This window comes from Hirundo rustica, chromosome 5, assembly GCF_015227805.2.
Source record: "Hirundo rustica isolate bHirRus1 chromosome 5, bHirRus1.pri.v3, whole genome shotgun sequence".
NCBI lineage: Eukaryota > Metazoa > Chordata > Aves > Passeriformes > Hirundinidae > Hirundo > Hirundo rustica.
Genome location: NC_053454.1, coordinates 44,990,256 through 45,006,019, shown reverse-complemented (window position 1 = coordinate 45,006,019; position 15,764 = coordinate 44,990,256). Strand labels below are relative to the sequence as shown.

At 37.0% G+C, this 15,764-nt stretch overlaps 1 protein-coding gene across 13 annotated transcripts in view; it reads left to right on the top strand.

The window, feature by feature from the left end:
* Window positions 1-15,764, top strand: part of MARCHF1 (membrane associated ring-CH-type finger 1) — a 225,780-nt gene that overhangs the window by 74,592 nt on the left and 135,424 nt on the right. For all 13 annotated transcript variants that reach the window (XR_005700791.2, XM_040064198.2, XM_040064190.2 and 10 more), the window contains exon 2: window positions 2,320-2,398. The gene's annotated coding sequence lies outside the window, so the exon portion shown is untranslated. The remainder of the gene's footprint in view (window positions 1-2,319; window positions 2,399-15,764) is intronic.

The following is a 15,764-nucleotide window of genomic DNA, read 5'->3' as shown; positions in this document are numbered from 1 at the left end:
CCCCTGTATTCAACTTCATGAGGTTACTGTTGGCCTATTTCTCAGCCTCTCAAGGTTTTTCTGAATGGCAGATGTATCAGCTACTCTTAGTTTTGTAGTATCTATGCATTCTGTCTCAACTTGCAAGTTATTGATGAGTTGCTGAGCAGTATTGGCTTTTGTATTGACACCTGGTGTGTGCCTTTGGTGCTGCTGATTCATGACATTATTTGGTCAGCAGTTCAGTCAGTTTTCTGTTTGTCTTACTCTCTATTCATCTATTTTGTGCTTCATCAGTTTGTTGGGGAGTGGACAATGCAAGGCTGTGACAGAAACATTATTAAATTCAAGATAAGCAATGTTCAATGTCTTGTCTTTGTCCACTGGGTCAGCCTGCTCATTGTAAAAGGCTATCAGGTTGGTCAGGCATAATGTGCCCCCCATGTATTCATGCTTACCATGTCCAAATATATTCTTATCCTTCCTCTGTTTGGCAATGGCTTTCAGTTTTATTTTCTCCATTCCTTTCCTAGGAGTTGAGGTGAGGCTGGGACTGAATTTATTAAAAGCAGAGGTGATATTTATTTTATTCCAGTTGTCCAAGTTTCCTCCCCTCACCTTGATCTCTGTTATCCTTTTTGATCTTTAAGTGATTGAGTGCTCTCACAATGTCATCAGCCACCTCTCAATATGTGTGGTGCATCTCATTACAGCCCACGGATCTGTGTGTGTCCAGTTTGTTTAAATGCTTCCTAACCTGACCCTCCTCCACTGAGAGGAAATCTGCCTTGCTCCAGGCTTTTCTATGGTTATCTGGGAGCTGGGATAGCTGAGGGATGGTTTTATCAATGAAGAGATGAAGAGGGCATTCAGTGTATTGGCCTTCTTCACATCTTTTGTGACAGATCTCCATCAAGAGATATCTTTTCATTAGCCTTCCTTATGCTGCACAGCATGAGTAGAAACTTCTACTGTTCACGTTTATATGAGCTATCTACCCTTGTCTGTGATCCCAGTGAAGTTGAAATTCTCCAACTGCATGCAGACTTCTTATTTTTTTCTGTTTGCTCTGCTGTGTGCATTAGCAAACAGGCTATTGGAAGAGGCACAAAAGCATGCCATTTTCCCAGAAAAAATACCTTTACCATAATTCTGCCTGCTAGGCATTTCCCTATGTACAAGTTACACCTTTGGGATGGGACCACAGTTTTTTGCCTACAAATTTCCTCCTGTTGACGTAGCCCCATACTCTTGCCAACCTGGTCCTTTACTTCCTCTCTTGATTGCTGGTCATGCTCTCCTACTCCTGTTATCCCTAGGCTGAATTCTCATTGCTGGACTGGGCAGTCTGTTAGCAAAATGTTTTTTTTTTCTACTCGTGGATAGCATCTCTGCTAAACTATCATCTGTCCTTGTAGAACATGATGTGATCATTTAAAACCCTGTAGCTCACACACAACAAATTCTTATGGGACCTGTTACTTCCTTTTTCACTCTTGTACCTTTCTGGAAGGATTGAGGAGAAAACTGCCTGGGATCTCCATGCACCCCCACGTTATCAGCAGTATAATCAGTGCCCAATGCTTGCTTCATTGCCTCTGGCATCATCTTCGGTGCTTGTATGGAAGAGCAGCAGAGGGTCGTATTCTGCAGCAGCCTTTTGCAACGTCTTGATCTGAGTCTCCAGCAGGCTGCAAACCTCCCCAGGCAGCAGGTGTGGGATTCACTCACCCCCCAGCAGGGAGCTTCCTGCTGCAAATACCTGCCACAGGTACCTGTGCAGCTCTGTTCTTTTGCTGGCGTGAGTCCCTTGCAGGACCGAGCTTGTGTTTGCTATTCTTATGCGATAACTATTTCAGTTAAGTGCTTTATGTATTTTACTCTTTGTAAAAGAGTAAATATGTATAAAAACATTGCTGGAGACTAATTACATGCTTTGGCTTTTTTTTGGTTTACTAATTTTTGTTTATTTTTGAATGTTATCCTGCCAGTGCCATGTGGGTTAGCTGGCTGCACAAAGGATTTTGTACTAGTGTGATTGATAGAGGGAAAATCATATGTGGTTTTCTTGTGCTCAGGAAGGTCAAGGAGTAATCTCAAATCAGTCTGAAAGACTACAGAAAGATTAATGGATATCAGTATCTGGTACAGGATTTGATAAAAATAATTTGAGATTACCTTTCAAGTCCAGAGTTTTTACTTTAGGTTACGCCATTTGGAAGACACCAGCCTAAAAAGTTTCCTAAACCTTGCTTCATAACCTGTTTTAAGGCAATTAAATAAAATGCTATTTTAACATTACAACTGGTTTCATGTGTGTCTTGTTTCTATTTCTTCTAGGAAATGAACCCAGGAAGTAATGTGAAAGATCATGTGAATCTCTGTCATAGGAGAAATTTTCTAAAAGATTGCTTTACCTGTAAGTTCTCCTTTTCTGTTGTTAAATACTAAGTTATATCATACTGTGGTGGGAAAAAAGACTTCATTTTAGCATTTTGACTTGCAGCTTAATTGTGAAGAAAACCTTTCCAAGTGCACTGTGTGGTAACACGTGCTATTATTCACTTTCTAGATTTTAGTAAAGCTCAAACTTTTTTCCTCTAAGTAGATAACTAAAACGAACATTTCCCCTAAAGCCTATTAAGGTTTTGAATCCAATGAGCAATATTTTCATGCTGTTTCATTAGAGATTATACAGCCTCTGTGATGAATGCTGAACTGCAATTACTTGTTTTTCAGAAATCATTTTAAAAGTGAAGGGTAAAAATTACTCCCAACTTGTTATGAGAGTGTGAAGCTACCACTAAAAGCTTTTTGTAAAGATTTCATGTGCGGTGCCTGTTGTGCCTAAGACATCTTTGGGATTCAGAGTTATTAAATTATAGGATAGTGCCCTTTACAATTGTGTCACTTGTGGCAAAGAATTTTCTTCAAGCTAAAATGAACTCATTTAATTTTGTATATATCTCAAAATTAACTCCACTTAAGAATTTAAACTGGGGCCTTCATCTTGAGTCTAATTATCTACGTCAAAATACTTAAATTGAGAGATATGAGCTTGCTCTCCACACAAAATTGCAAGAAGAATATTAAAAGATCCATTTTATGCAAGAAACTAAAACCATTAGCCTTGATTTTGGCAGATTCAGGTGGGTGGTGGCAGAGCTAGAACAGAATACAGAAGTTCTTAGTCCCTGTCAAAAGATATAATTTGAAAATATGTAAATATGCCAAAAAATTATGCCCTGAATGAGATTGGGAGTTTGCAAGCTACAATATCAGCAGTATGTTATTTTTTTCCCTTTTGTATGTAATTATCATAGTTCAACTACACATCACCTAGACAGCAAGTTTTTGGAAATTATAAGGGGGAAAGCACTATTGAAAAATGTTTCAAAACTGCTATTAGGTGTTTAATCCTTTAAAAGCAATACTTTCAGAATTTTTTTGTTATCTAGCCCTCTATTTTAAAGTAGCAGCAAAGCCTATACACGGGCAGCATAGGTAATTTAGTTTGACGTGTGATCTTCAAGCTAATAAAACACTAGCCCTCCACATTTCAAGCTCCTTATGGCATTTCAAAAAATCTGATATTTATTTGTTTTTCTTCAAAATGTGCTTCTTTGTCTCAGTATTTCTTTACTACTCTAATGTGACTTGAGACAACCACAACCATAAGTTCCAATACAAGCAAACCTGTTAGAAATTAAAATATTAATTCTGCACTTTGAGTTGAGAAGTAGAAACTCAATGTTATTGTCCTTATTAAATAAATATTCACACAGTTCTGGTGCAACTTCAGCAGTTGTCCTGTGTTATCCCAAATGTATTAAAATTTCTCCAATATTGGAACGTTTCCTTTGGTTTGGTCAGAGAATCCAGCTGGGCTATCTCAGGATAAATCAAGGAGACTTCTACAATTAGACAAGGAAGAGAGAAGAAAAAGTGCTGCTCTGATAATGCTGTCTTAAAAACTGAATTAATCATATTTTCAGTATTATTTGATAGGTTTAATGACTTAGTACTAGTCAGGTGGATTTCCAGTATCATAACAGTAGCCTTAAAAGAACACAAATAAGAGGTAAGATAGAGTTAGAATGGGCTAATTTATTTCAATTTTGTCTTCTTTTTCAATTAATCGCTCTGTTATTTTCTTCATATCTCCCTGAGAAATACTAGTATTTTATTTGTGTGCACATGTATATGTATGTGTGTGGGTGGGTGTGTATTGATTAGAGATATTTATATTCAGTGAAGACAAGACAGCAGTTGGGACAAAAGTATAGAAGTGACTTGGAAAAATCATAGGTGAGAACATGGAGAAAAGTCCCTGACAGGATGCAAACGCCAAGTGTTGTATTCCACACTGAGCAATGCAGTACATTTATGGCCTCACAGACAACAAATGCATTATTTGGAATCCTGCAAACACGTGGCTTTTAATAGTGTGACTGCATTTGACGACAAAATAGCAGAAAAATATTTTTTTCCTGATCTAAAATGCTTAAAATGTTGTCTATTACTATATAGTTAGAGACAATTCTAAAGTCTGGTTAAAGACCTGGCAATATCCAATAATATTTCTTACTGTAGACTGCAATTGATTTTATAATTCACATATTCATTGATTATACTGGTATAAACAGAAAAAATGATGTAGGGAGGAAAAGGATGTTGTTGTTGTTATTATTTTATGAGTTTGAGTTGCTACAGGACAAAGAAATCTAACATTTTTAACCATTACATAGTTCCAGCTTATTTGTCTTTTTGCTAGAAATAATTCCATACACCTAATGTTTATATTGATTGGAAGCTTTTCTGTTATATGTTTAACGTACCTGCTAGTATTCTGAATTAATTAATTAGTGTTGTAAAACTGGCTGTCATGATACACAGACAAGCAACAACATAACTCATTGAGATCTTAGATTGTGGTGGCAATTAATTATGATCAGTTTTGTAATTGTTACATTATTCTTCCCAAAGGTGTTTCTGTGTATTATTTCAGTTAATATTAGCTGGCTAACAAATCATAGCATCATAAAATAGTTTGGGTTGGAAGGGATTATAAAGATGTGTCATTCCAACTCCCCTGCCATGGATAGGGACAGCTTCCACTGGACTGGTTTCTCAGAGCCCATCCAGCCTGGGCTTGAACATCTCCAAGAGTGGGACATCCACAGCTTCTCTGGGCAAAATATTCCTGTGCCTTCCTACCCTCTGTATAAAGAATTTCTTCCTACATCGAATCTAAATCTCCCCTCTTTTAGTTTAAAACTCTTCCCACTTGTTTTATCATTATCCACTTCTGTAAGAAGTTATTCCCCCTCTCTTTTATAAGGTCCTTTTAAGTACTGAAAGGCCACAAGTAAGAAAATAAAAATCTTTTTTACCTTACCCCCCCCAGATGGATTCTTCTATGTTCAGCTAGTCACTATCAAAATAAAATTTCCGTCCTGTGCTTATAAAGAATCCAAATTTTACCCATCATATGTTCTGTGTAAAATAAGGAGTTGCACAAAGTCTAATGCTATATGTTTATAGAAGAACCAGAAGTTCTTAATATGATAGCCATTCACCTTCACAGGAATTTAAGAGCAGAAATGTTCTGTTTACAGGATAAATTATTGCCATTTAGGAAAGGCATGTTTGCTGATGGTCCCTCATTTTTCCCATTTTCTTTGAATAATTCCCTTTCTGGATCTTTGAGAACTTAGCTTTTTCTCATATTCTCATGTCCTCTGGTGGGGGGTGGGGAGGGGGAAATTGGAATACCTTCTTTTGATTCACAGCTACGGGGTTGGGTCAATTATTTGGAGATTCTGGTGAGAGTCCATTGCAAGTGTGGCGAAAGGAAAGACTAACTGAGTTAAAAAACCAAAAACACAGTACCAAAATCAGCAGTAAGAATTGAAGTAATATCTATGGAAACTGGTGAACACTAACACAGACTTTTTTGTTGCAGAAAATTCCAATACCCTAGGAGCACATTAATTTTCAAGGAGTGTCATGCACAGTTCTAATTAAGGTTTCACTGATCACTGGAGACTGAATCTTCCACTGCTCTCCCCATGCCTGCCTTTGTCTTTCTGAACTGAACTTAGACTTGAACTTTAATATCAGGTGTTACCTGGCATATGTTTTCATGTCAGCTTCTGTCAATATATTCAGGGGAGTACATGTTTTAATTGTAGCATTTCTGCAGACTGTAAGCATCTTCCTGATCGTAAGTTTGTACAAACCTAAATTGCAGAGTAAGGAGAACAGAATTATTGCAAAGGTCTTTCATGTTTTGCTTCATTACTTATTATGCTGATTTTTTTTAATAAAGGGTGTACTGAGGAATATAAATAGATATAGCTGAACTGATGACAACAAGAAATACAACAGCTGTCCCTGTTGTTGCTTGTTAATTTGCTGTGCTGAGGTGTAATTTCATGCTTTATTAAAATCAGATGTATTAACTGTAATTTGCTGAAGGTGAAATAAAGGCACAGGCTCTGTGAAATTTCTTTGTTTTAAAAAATATGTGGTACCTAATATTCACTGAAAGTAGTGGTCAGGGAAAAGTGTCCTGTAAGTTAAATATGTTGACACATATTTAGAGTATTGATGAAATGAAACCAAAATATTTATTCTTTACAGTCATTGTGCAATTAATATTTTCTCTAGGCATAAACTTCCTAAATCTCAGATTGTGTCACAAGATGTGTAGATATCAAGGTGCTCTTAGTCAACAGGTGCACAGCATTCATAGTCCACCAAGCATGGCTTCATTTTCTGCTGAATATAAGAAAGGCTGGAGAATTCTGTGAGATGCCTTAAAAATTAAGAGTTTGATAGCTCTTCATGACCTAAACAGTGCTAAAGTTGAGGGAGATGATGGGGAAAAAAAGACACAAACAAAAGAAAAAAAAAAAGATTGCAAAGAATTCTCAGGAAGTGAAGGTAAGATACTCTGTTTTAATGAATAAAAACCTGAGGCCCCATGGGAGAGAAGAAAGGGAATGATACAAGCAGTGAGTACCTCTGAACAATAGTTATTATTTTTGATTGGTCTAAAGTTTTCAGTAGAAGATTCTCTAGAATTCAGTAGAAGAAACTCTTTAGTTTCTTTTCAGTGTTGTAAAAATATATGTTAATTCTATATATTTTTATCATTAACAAGTCTCTAGTTAATTATGTGCGGGTTTAAAGAATGTATGGGTAAAATTATAAATGTTTTGATTCCCTCAATTAGCACAGTGTGGGTACAGTATATGCTTCCAAATGGTGCAACAGGATTTGGCTTCACAGTCTGAATTTGCATCTGTTCCTCTTGCCTATCTTGACCATGCTATAGAAGTAGCTTGGGAGGGAAGAGTGAGCATTGGTGTGTAGCCTGTCATTTTTGCTTGTTACACTTGTTGGATACTAGTCCACAGTCAGTCCATTGACAGGAAAGGTTACATGGGGTTAAGAGCCAGTGAAATTACTTTTTGCTGAGTCTGTTTGAAAATAGTTGTTTGTCCTGCAAGTAAGAGTAATGCACTTTAGATCAAGAGTCATAATGATAATAAAAAAAGAACAAATAAAATTCTTTATAGTCTAATTCAAACCATTTAACAGATACACCAATTTGGGGTGAGATATGGTATTATGTTGCATGTCTACATCTTGTATTACCTGGCATCAGGCAGAAAACTTTGTTTCCATTTCCCAGCAGACAAAAGGTTCAACTCCAGTACCAATAATTTACAGTGTGGAAGGATTGTGTTGTCATAGAGGTGCAAGTGGGGGCATCCGGACTTGTAGAGTGCCTAGGCAAACACACTTCTCTCTGGGGAGCTTCTTTGGACCCACTGAAAGTAGAACACTCCTGAGAAACCTCACACTGATAGAGAAGCAATTTCCATTTTTTTCCTTCATGTTGCCTAGAAGTTGATGTGTCACTGAGTGTTTGCGTCTCCCTCCTCGGCAGGCAGGTTTTAGGTGATTGTCTCCGGAAATGTATTCTTGCTGTAGAGTACTGATAGAGTCTGAAGGACTGTCGTGGTTGTGGCCTTCTTGTGCCTTCCACAGAGCTAAAGAGGATAATTATTGATTAATGTAATGAGCCATAGACAGCAATATTTTTGTGGGCCGATCCATGCGAGAATAGTCTAAGGGTTCACCGTTTCCTGGAAAAAATGTGTAAGCTCTTGCCTCTAAACTTGAATGGGAAAGGCAAATTCATACTTCTGTAATTACTTTGATTGCAGTTTCTTGTTGTGGTCTATTTCAGGTAAACTTAGACTGCATGAATCATAGGAAATTGCCAGCCAGAAAACAGTTAGAATGTCAAGAGGTGCTTTTGCTCCTCAATTAACTAGTTTAGCATTAATGTCAGGCCTGTGTAGCTGTAAGACTGGGGTTGTTTTTATTTCCTTTTCTTTTTTTAAAATCATGTGTGCATTGTGAGAGTGTTACCTTTCAGCTGCACAGTAGTCTCTGATAGCTTGCTTATATTTTTAGGTTTTGTACGACCAGTACCCCTCGCACTTCAAGATACCCTCTTTCAACAGCCCTTGGTTTGTGACTGTGACTATTAGCAGAAGGTTTATTTAACAGAAAGCAACCTAAAGAGTGACATTAGAAATTACTGTCGGACAGACAGGAATGCAGTAGGAATACTGATGTGTTTCTACTTTTGTGATTAATCAGGGAAAGAAGTCTATATTCTAGAAGTAAGTAAACAAGCAAAACTTGTCTGCTTGTGCTGCTATCTGTGGCTTTCTGTTGGCTAGGAGCTGGCACATACCAGCATCTTGTGGGTTTTTTTGGTTGACTAGCCCAGTAGTGTACATAGTTTACATCACACAGAGCTGGGTAGATGATCCTTGAGGAAACAAGGTTTTGTGCACTATTGCCATCGCCCATTACTGGCATTGCATAGGTGTTGCTGCAATCCTTGGCCTTTCCAGGTTCAATTGTCTTGTTATTCGTGGTAAAATTGGACAAATAGTCCTAATAGGTGTTATTTTTTGTGTTTAAATACCTAAAACACACAGTTGTAACTATTTACAGCTTAGCAGGTACACCCTGCAACATGCTTTGGTCATGTTGTTCTGTGGTTGGAGACGTGGCTGGACTAGAGGTGTGTGTGATTCCTCCTGTGTGTGAGGGTTTCCTGTTGAGGCATCTGGTACCTGCATAGGTCAGAGAGGAATGATGAGCATTAACATTGTATTCATTTGGAAGATACCGTTCTTGGAATGTTTTGCAGAAATCATTTAAGAATTCCTGCTAAAGTGAAAATTTCCTTTGATAAACTCGTTTGCGTCAAGTGTCCATAAAGTAAATTCCTGAGGCTGTTAGCACTGACAGCACTAATTTTCTCTGTTAAATTGAGTGCATGAAATTTGTCCAGATATCTGGCTTTGTAGAGGAGAGTTGTTGCTTTGGAGGGTAGACTGCACGCTGTGTGACTAAGGGTTAGATTGTATAGATATGCTATTTCCCCAGTACATATCTGTCAAAGAAACAGGATTGCAACGATTTCTGTTTTGAAATAAACTCGGCTTTCACATTGAGATGATCTGTTGAAGAGGTGGGAGTAGCATGCATGTTAAAGAAGTAGATTAATTATCTCTAATAACTCTGTTGGCTCACTTGACAGTGGGCAGGGAGATCCTGGAGTAACCCTTACAGCCTTGGTTTCATAGGTGCTCCCACCAGGAGTGTCTCATGGTTTCACCAGGTCAGTAACAGCCTGACTTCCATCTTCTCACTCACACATGAATAGCCAAGCCTTCTCCTGTGGTGGAGGAGCACAGCTCTGACACAGGAAGGCTGGAGCTGAGGAGGGGCTGTGGAGGGCTCTGTCCTCACGTGTACTGACTCGGCAGTGGCAGCATTTCTGTGCCAGGCTGGAGCTGCCTTTGTGTGAGGTGATATAATGAAGACGTTTCCTGAGAGCTGACAAAATGTAACTGCATTGCTCACCAAGAGAGGTTGAAAGCTGATGGTCAATTCTTGAGAAAACAAGATGACAGCAATTCTTTTCTGACCATAGACTGAGAATTTTTTGTTTTGGAAGAGATTGTGTCTTTTATTTTAAATTACTTTTTTTTTTTTTTTTCTTCCCTAAGTCAATCACACTGTATTTTAATGGAGCTGAATATACAAAATAGGGAAGACCTATGCATAAACAGGAACCGAGACACAAAAAATATAAAAGGAAGCTATTATTTTTTTTTTCCTGGAAGATTTCTCTGAATTGTGATGTTTTTAATAGTCTACATAAATTTTCAAAGAAGTCACCATGAATAAAAATTTTGTTTTCTTTGAGAAATGCATTTAAGTACATCTATGCTACTTTTACTGCTAGTATTGATATTAAGTGGAATGATGGCACGTTGAACACTTCGACACAGGCAGATGTGAACTCATCTGGCGAGATGTATTCTTAACCAATAACAATTAAAAATTATCTTCTTAAGTCTTATTAAGTCTCATCTGAGACCTGAATTTGGATTTTGCTAATACATACTATAAACAATTCTATCAACAAAGGGTCTAAACATCTTCTCATTCTGAATGTAGTTGTGACTTTAACTACAACTTGTAGCTGAATTATTTAGTCTGATTTTATGCTATGAGAATGCCAGCCTTTTACAATTTATGAAATTTATTCCTTGCCGTTTCATTTAATAGACTCTTGCTTCCTTCTGACCTACTTCTTCTGTGCCTCTTTCATTGCTTTATTCACTTTTGCTCTTCATCATTCATGTCCTCCAGCTGGATGATCTCTCCTTTTCATCAATGTTTCTGCAGGTGGAAGTTTTGTAGGTTTCATAGTGATTAAGCAAACCTGATGGGGTGGGAGTCTCACAGTGAATGTTTATGACCTTACAGCAGTTTTTCTGTGAAAGTGGTGAAAATTTCCACAAAACAATTGGAGAGCAAGTACAGTAACAGTTTTGGGTTTGTTTTGGGTTTTTTTCTCTGCTTTTTAATCCTTGTTATACAAAGGTTTAAATTGATCTTGTTAGGCTGCACCTATATAAACTACACCTATATCTGCTTAGTTCATGTTAGAATAAGTCATAGTAATAGTCTCTGTTGCAAGAAAAGTACCCCAATACACATGCTTAGTTGTTTTCAAAATTGTGATTCCTGAATGGAAGAGAAAATGGTATTTAGAGATGTAAGTTGAGCACTGTTATTGTTGCAAGGACTGTGAGGTGGGAAGGGTTGCAATGAGTCTTTGAAATCAGAGAATCTTTATCGTTTTTGTTGTTTTTTTAACAAATGTAATTTTATGTTAATATGGCCTCAAAGTTCTAATTTTATTAAGACTTAGTTTCTAATTTTCTAGATGTAGCACACATATAAAGTTTTCCTATAGGAGTGCCTAACATCTAAATACACAAAGAACATGTGGGTTGAAAATAGAGCTTTACAGTAGTAGCTTTTTTCTTTAAATAGAGCTTAGTTGTTTCCTTTATCCCCTGTTTTCTGGTTGAAAGAGAGTTGGTTGTCAAGAAGCTTACAACGAAAGTTGTAATGAAGTGTTTGTTCTCTTAAATAATAATAATAAAAGGAGTATTGGCTAAATGAAGAAATTGCACCCACAGCTGAGCAGACAGCATAGAAGGCAGGCGCTGCTATGTGCGTCATGCTCGTAGTCATCCACTGCTGCGCTGAGTGAACTGGGCTGTGCAATACAGTTACTCATGTACTACCAGGGGCTCGTGCTCAGGCAACAGTGGGAAATTTTGACGCGTTTCTGAAGCAAACAGTTCCAAAAATTGCAACTGTAGGGCACTTGATCTAAAAAAAGATTTGTACCTGCTATTAATTGGATCCAGGGTGGGCTGCACAGTGTGCAGCAGTAAGGGAAAATTTTGCCTTTGCGTCACAAATGCAATGAAACTCTTGACCCAGTGCCACTAATAGCTGTGGCTTAGTTGACACAATCTTGAAGCTTTTTTAAGCTAGTGGGAGAGCAACAGCTCAGGGCTGTGATAAGTATTCCATTCTTAGCTGAGTAATAGGAGAGAACAAAGCTGGTTCATTCATTGCTTTGTGTCTTACAGACACCATCTCGTTAGTCTTTCTGGTGAAAGCGTGTTACAGTATTGTTATTACAGGTCTTATTCTGTTTTGTGTCACTTGAGTTTTCCTTATTGCCAGTGAGGCAAAATCATCTAGCAAGGGTCATTTTTAACTGCATTTTCTATCTGAAATGAGAATTTCAGTGAGATAAGAAAGCTCTAGGTTTTTGATTAAGTTGGTTTAAGTTTACTACTTACACTGGAAAAGTCCAGTGGGATGAGATTTAGGTGATAAAATACCTTGTCAGGCAGCTGAAGAATATTGGAGGGAGGGAGCAAGAGCCACGTAGGAAGAAATTGTGCAATCTATTTATGAGATAGAATATTATTATAAATAATATAAATTATTCTTAAAATACTAGTAGCTACAAAGTGTTTATCAATGGATGATGTTAGAAAAAAGTGGTAGTTAGAACACGATGTGCCTCAATAGTTTTTGTGACTATTTTAAAGTGCAGGCTTTGTTCAAGGTGCTTTGAGACTCATCCTTCTGGGAAACATGGAAATGTTATCTTGGCAAACATTCCTAAAGGAATTTTAACAATCTCCCCCCCAAAAATGTTTGGCTGAAATGGAGATTTTGCAAACATCAGAAAATACTCAGTTTCTGCTTCAAAAATATTTTCTGTTTCTAGATTTCTCTTATTTTGACCTGAACCAGTTCATTAATGTCATGAAGCATGTTTAATATCTAGTGTGTCTTTTTTCTGGTAAGATTCATATTTCTCTGAATTAGAGTAGAGGATCTTTAGGTTCAGAATTTAGAAATTTTCTTAGGACAAAGCTAATTCAATTGTTTTAGACTTTTTTTTTTTGTTTTGGCTTTTTTTTTGTTGTTTGTTTTTTACTTTTCAGAATAACGTTTTCTCTAATGTGCCTTAAACTGACATGGTATTATTGTGTAGCCATATTGTCCAAAGCCGTTACTGATTTTCCCAAGTCCTTTACATTTTTCCATTTTTTCAGCTGTTTTATACTGTTTTTTTCCTTCTTATTTATAAATATCTACTTCAAAGTATGTGTTGGATTTCCCTATGAAGTTTCAAATAGCTTTCCACTGGTATATTCAACAGTATTAACATGTCACCAATGCGTGTGCCTGGTTACCAAACGCAGTATTTTTGTGTGTTGAAGAAACAGATTTTCCATATCTATTAACTGAAATTTGTGTATATGGTTTGATACGTGCATGTAGTGCCTACTTTGAGACAGATGCTACCTTTGTGGTTTTGCCACACTGTGTACCTTAACAGGAATGGAGATTTATGCCTTGCTTGCAGGGTTAGTTACTAGAAAGTGTCTGTTAACTTATACTGTTAATGGTCATGAAATGTGTCGCTTTTTGGAGTTTCCCATTGGTAAGAAGTTTCTCAAGGGGGACAAAATCCCCAAACAGGTTAGAATTCAAATAGAAATAGTGATTTCCTGTTTTGTTATTTTTACTTGGTGCGTGTTCACCCAGTGGTAGCATCATTTTAAGGGTGGACCTTTGCTAGATAAGAAACATGTGATGCTTGTGCCAAGGCTGTGATTTTGCTCATGTCTGGTAACTTTTAAATCCCAGCAGCAGATAGGTGGGACTGGTTTCACATCTTGGAGGTGTTACAGCGTGATCTTAACTTTCAGAGCTGTTATTATCTGTGCAGGTCAGAGAACAGGCAATGAAGATTCTTACTTTTGTAAAGACGAGCTTTATGAAATTGGGTCTTACTCTGTGGAGTATAAATGGGGTGTGAACTGTTGCTAGTGGTTGGAAGTCACTCCTAGTGAATCTTAAACTGTTGCACTGTAAGATAATTGCTAATGTGGTAAGATACTCAACAGTACGAAAACTTTTAATTGGTATGTGATGTGAAGAAATTGGATATCTTTGTAGCATGAAGGGGGTTGATAGTAATCTTATTTCAATCCTGAAAATGAATTTATTAACTGTTTTTAATCAGGAGATTTACAAATCTGACCCTTTGTTAATTTAGGCTCTTAATAACCTCTTCTAACTCTTTAAAAAATGCATTTTTTCAGTGAGAAAAACAAGAAAAAACTTACTTGTGTCTGAAAATATTCCCAGAAAAGATGACTTCATAAAGTGTACTGGAAAGCAATTGTAACTTTTTTCCTGATTGTTTTTGATTGCTATGAGCAAATGATGAAAAATCACGCTCACCAGAGGTGAAATAGATGTGTGGAGGAGGTGGGCACTCTGAAGTGCTTAGTGGAACTTAAAAGAACTGTAACTGGTATCAGATCTTCTTGGGCTGGATTTTCTTCCAGTGCTTAAATAGGAATGTGATTACAGAATAAGTGCTTTTCATATTGTCCTCACATTGCGCAGGAGTTAACTCCAAAAAGTACTACTTTTATGTGGTATTGGTGAGAATTCAGGTTTTTATTGGAGCCTCAAAGAAGAGATAAATGAAAATAGCACATTACATTTGATCTTGTCTTCCAAAGCAAAGCACGCAGGCAGAGGTAAGATAAAATTATGATCAAATTAATCTTGCAATGTTTAGAAAGCTGGTAATGGTGGTAACATAAAGAAATATATAATTAAATCTGTGTAAGAAGTGTGTTAATTTGGAAGGAATATTAAGACCCATAATCTTCCAAAATACATAGGGAGAGTTGCGATAAACCTGTGAGTTTATGTTGGAGGGTGTTTTTCCTTTAGGAAATAATTTTATTGTCTTCTCCTGCATGCCTCCCTGCTGAATTACTACTGTTAGATGCTAAGCTCCATGGAAAAGTAACAGGCAAAATAACCTCCTGCCAGACCTTGATTCCCTGGTCAATAAACGACGTGCAAAAATATGAATAATTTTTATTTCAGCATTGCTTTGTAAGAAAGGGTCACAAGTTTGAAAGTAACCATTGGATCCTCCAGAACAGAAACTCGAGGGACTTGTTTTCTGAACCTGGATCCACTACAATTTAAAGTGAGAAAGCTGTATTGTGATAATAAACTCAAAGTTAGTATGGCAATGTCCATCTAAGTGTAACAATTAATTACAGAATTAGGTTAGCATCATAAGGTCAAACTGTATTTGATTAGAAATTACTATCTTTGTACTGCTTTGGTATGTTTTCACAATTTAAAGATTAAATTACGAAGTTAATTTTTTGTCTTGTAGCTTAATAAGACTTTGAAATTCGTTATCTGGAAAAATAAAGACGGATGAAGAAAAGTCTTGTGCTTGTTTAGAAGAATGCTGTATCAAATATTTCTAAACGTAATTACCTTTATTTAATCAGAAATACATTCCATGGTTGTTAAAGAAATAACGTTTTCTGATTTCATTAGCTTCTCAGGCATGTAAAGTTTCAGCCAGGGAATGTGCTTTGTGTTGAACTCAGTCAGTGACCCCTGTGAAAATGTTTAATTAGCTTTTGCCAATGTCAATATAGTTCTATTATACTCAGCAGGCTGGATGAGCTCCCTCTGGTGGCTCATTTACATTGAGGTTCTGTTCTTTCCTTCATAGCTGTTTACCCAAGCAAACAAGGCTGCTGACCCCAGGTATCAGTCGGGCATCAGTTCCTTCTGGGCTTACACTTTAATTGAAAAACATCAATAATTTTCTTACAGAATGAAACAAAACCACTTAAATTCACAGGAGGTTCAATTTGTTAGCAGAATAAATAAAGAGCTACTGGGTAACACAGTAAGCAAATATAACCAAATTACTTCCTTCTAAGTCAAAATCGCGCAAT